The sequence below is a fragment of the Elaeis guineensis genome, chromosome 2 (genome assembly GCF_000442705.2).
Source record: "Elaeis guineensis isolate ETL-2024a chromosome 2, EG11, whole genome shotgun sequence".
Lineage (NCBI taxonomy): Eukaryota > Viridiplantae > Streptophyta > Magnoliopsida > Arecales > Arecaceae > Elaeis > Elaeis guineensis.
In genome coordinates this window covers 71,987,382-71,991,542 of record NC_025994.2, presented here as the reverse complement: position 1 = coordinate 71,991,542, position 4,161 = coordinate 71,987,382, and positions in this window count along the sequence as shown.

Genomic DNA, 4,161 nt, shown 5'->3' with positions numbered 1-4,161 from the left:
CTCAGTTGATCGTGCAGATATGGATTTCGAAGAATCTCGACAACCATATTGCGGATGGTATCTTGAAAGCTCTGAGATCACTGACAAAAAAAATCTCTGCATGACCTCCTCGACGTGTGCATCACTCCATATCTAGATCGTCGAAGTCTAAGAGGAGGATGTCAAAGACCAGCGAGCTACTGGAGGGTCAAAGTTATGCTCGAACCCTATGATCCGATTCCTACTAACCCCTTTCGTGGCCTTGAGCCATCCCTTAGGGTCAAGGAGGGGCTAAGAGAATGAGTCATCATCGTGCCTGCTATGATGTACTCCGTATAATCCGTCTACACAGTTTAAAAATTTATGAGTGCTATTATACATATCAGTATATATAAAAATTTAATAAATAATATTTTATCTTACTACGATCTATTTGGATCTAGAATTTAAGTAATCACCGATCCTCCTAGACTGATGTGTGGCCTCCCATAACTACAGCTACCGTGGTACATGACCCAACTACTATGTCTACAATAAATAAATAAATAAAGTTAATAAAAATTAATACATATTCAACTAAGTATGAGATTAATATAAGTTTAGAATTTTATCAATCTATCTATTTATCATCGGATTGTCTCATCTTAGCATCTCAACTAAATATGAGATTAATTTCTTCCTCGTTTATCATTAGGTTGTCCCATCTCAACATCTCATCATATTGTCTATACATGCATAACATAAGTACAGGATGATAAGTGATTAAAGAATTGAGATTGTGATGGATACTTACTCAATATATGGGTCGACCTCTATGTAGTTTAACAAAATATATATCTCTGCCTGTCGAATTTCTGTATCAGTTAATATCCGACGAACCTCATGCCCAAATTTACGAACAGGATAGGTAAATATTAAGATCTCCGCCTCTGATTTCTCACCACCATCATCATCATTTCGATCCACTTGAGTCAGTCTTATCTGCACATGGGTTAAAAGTAGTGTTTGCTGAAATTAAAAATTTTTTCAATTATGTAAGCTTCCATAATAGAACCTTTGACTCTAATCTTATTTTTAACTTTCTTCTTGAGACTGTACATGTATCTTTCAAATGGATACATCACCTATACTACATTAGTCCTTCGACCTAGCTTCATATGCCAAATGAATCACGAGATGCTTTATGGAGTAGAAGAAATTAGGAGAGAATATCTTCTTCAACTTATATATAGTTTCCACATTACTAACCTCAAGACTGGAGATGTGATCGATGGATAATTCGATAGCATAAATATCTCTGAAGAAAAGATGAAACTCGATCAAAGAACTCCATATAGGGTTGGAAAGAAGATCATGCCAAGTCAATAGGAGTAATCATTGCATGAAGAGACATGACACTCATGGCTCTTTAGCCTATAGAACCTACAATCTTTGATATTAATGCACCAAGCTAGATTACTTGCATAACCATATGAAAATTTAAGATTTTTACACCATTCACATATGTCTGCTCCCTTGTTAAGGTGTAAGTTGCTTTTGGCTTCAAAAATTTTTTCGGAGATACCTCAACCAGCTCTAATAAAGGATGCTTGTATATGTTCTTCATATCTACTTGGATCTTGGGATTATCCTTCATCTTGCTCTTGACATCCATAATAGTATAAAAAATATTATCGAACATATTCTTCTCAATGTGCATGATGTCAAGATTACGATGGATCAAATGGTAGACTAGTACGGTAAGTTTCAAAAGATGCTGCGCTTCATCTAGTTATGAGTTTTACCGAACCTCCGAGATTTTTGCTTGTCAAATGGTATGCCAAACTAGACTTCGTCCAATTGGGATATCCTTTGAAACACTTCCATACCATTGAGTTGCAAGGGTGCCTCATCTTTCTCTATTTTATTCCTTCTAAAACTGTCCCACTGCTTTCGAAAAAGATGATGCTCAGGGAGAAATTGACAATGACAATCGAACCAACAAAGCTTACAACCATGCTCAAGTTGAAATGCTTTTGTATTCTCCATGTAATAGGGACATGCTAGTCTTCCATGAGTGCTCCAACCTGACAACATCCCATAAGAAGAAAAATTACTAATGGTCCACATTAATGCAGCCTTCATTATAAAATTCAGCTTCTTCGATACATCAAAAGTACATATGCCATCGGACCATAAGAATTTTAGCTCATCAATAAGAGATCTTAGATATGCATTAATGCTTCTACCAGAATATCGTGGTCCAGAAATGACAAATGTAAGAAAGATGTTATGTTCTTTAATGCACATTCCAAGTGGCAGATTGTATAGAGTAATAAAGATTGGCCAACATGAATAAGATGTTGCTGCATAACTGAACAGTGTAAACCTATCGGTAGATAGACCCAGTCTAACATTGCATGATTTCTGAGTAAAAAAGAATGACAAGCATCAAATTTTTTTCATGCCTTACTGTCCGACGGATGAGTCATCATATTAGAGTGCTTGCGAATCTCTTCTTTGTGCCATCTCATCTATTCGACAGTACTCTTGGACAAGTAAACCTCCAAAGCCTAAGAGTGAGGAGAAAGTATCGAAGAATCTTGTATGGTATGTCCTTTTGATTTCTATCCTATGCCTTGACTTAAATCGACTTTCACCGCATATATCATATGAGCTCTTTAGTTGGTCTTTCTCATAGAATAGTATACAATCATTATGACATGCATCTATCTTCTCGTATCTCATGCCTAACCCTTTCATCATTTTCTTTGAAGCATAGAAACTTCCAACAAGCTTCTCATTCTTTGATAGAATTTTTTTATGATTACTACCATCTTATCATAATAGTTGACCGTCATATTAAACTCGGCCTTTAAGTTCAATAACTCTAACACAACTGATAATATAATGTGTATTTCACATTCTGACCATAGTGGTTCATCAACATCTCTTAGTATATGATAGAAATCGTCACTGTCAGCTTATGGATGTTATCCACATCCCAATTAAATTCAGGACTAGCAACATCTATAACTATATCTACCATTTTATCTGTGTCCCTATCCTTCTCATTTCTAACCCTTGCAATTGTCTCCCACGTCTCCCATGCAGGTAACAATACTTGTAGTTGGGCATAAATCCATTCCTATATAAATGGATAATCATTATATCTCTATCAAGTATTTCTCTATTGCTACATCTCTTACAAGGGCAATGAGCCCACCCTTGATGTAAGAGTGCCATATTTTTAAAAGTATATTTACAGAAGTACTCTACACCCTCTTTGTATTTAGTATAAATCATCCCATCGACTACTTGACGGTCTATCCAACTATGATCCATGATATACTACTTAAGAATTCTGCATATACAAATGGAAGGTAATAGCTAAATGATTATTTTATCATTTTCAATGGTTTATATAGTAATTGAATCCTACCATTAACTAATAGGTATAGAAGATTCTATCCCATTCAAAAGTTGCATTAATTCTATAGATAAAATATAATAATCAAATGATATGCAATAGGGATTGATTGAAAAACTTTTTGATAGTATCTCCCTTTAGTTCTCCCTTACATAGCGTACGATGTGTGAGGAGAACTAAAGAAAAATACTATCCAAAATTTTTATCGAATCCTTATTATATTATTTGATTACTATAATGATCTATAGAATTAATTCTATTTTTCAAACTATCCATACTGGACAATCAATTGACCAATGTATATAATTCTTCAATCTGTACAAAAATATATGAATATATGGATACCATAGAATATGTATATTAATCAAAAGTCGGATCTATGGTTATATGTAATACAATATTTTTAAAATTTTTAAATTAGTGAGTTCTAAAGTACATAGCATCATTGCAAACGGGGATGGTTGGGATACGTGTCCCACGTATGCGGACTTGGGATGTGCCAGACGACTCGACTACATGAGCACATCAGCATGGCATCCAGGCAAATCCCACCCTAGAGGTTCCAAAGCATTAAGCAGCATTGCAACTAGGGCTGAAAACAGACTGGACTAGGCCGAGCCACACCCCTCTTTGAGCCTGATCCAAAAAATTTTTTAGGCTTCGGATCGGGCCTAGGGCCTAGAAGTTTTTAAAATATGAGGTCCTAGCCCAGTTTGAATCCAATCAGACCAGTCCATATCATTTGTGAGGGTTAAATGCTCCTCGTCCAAAGC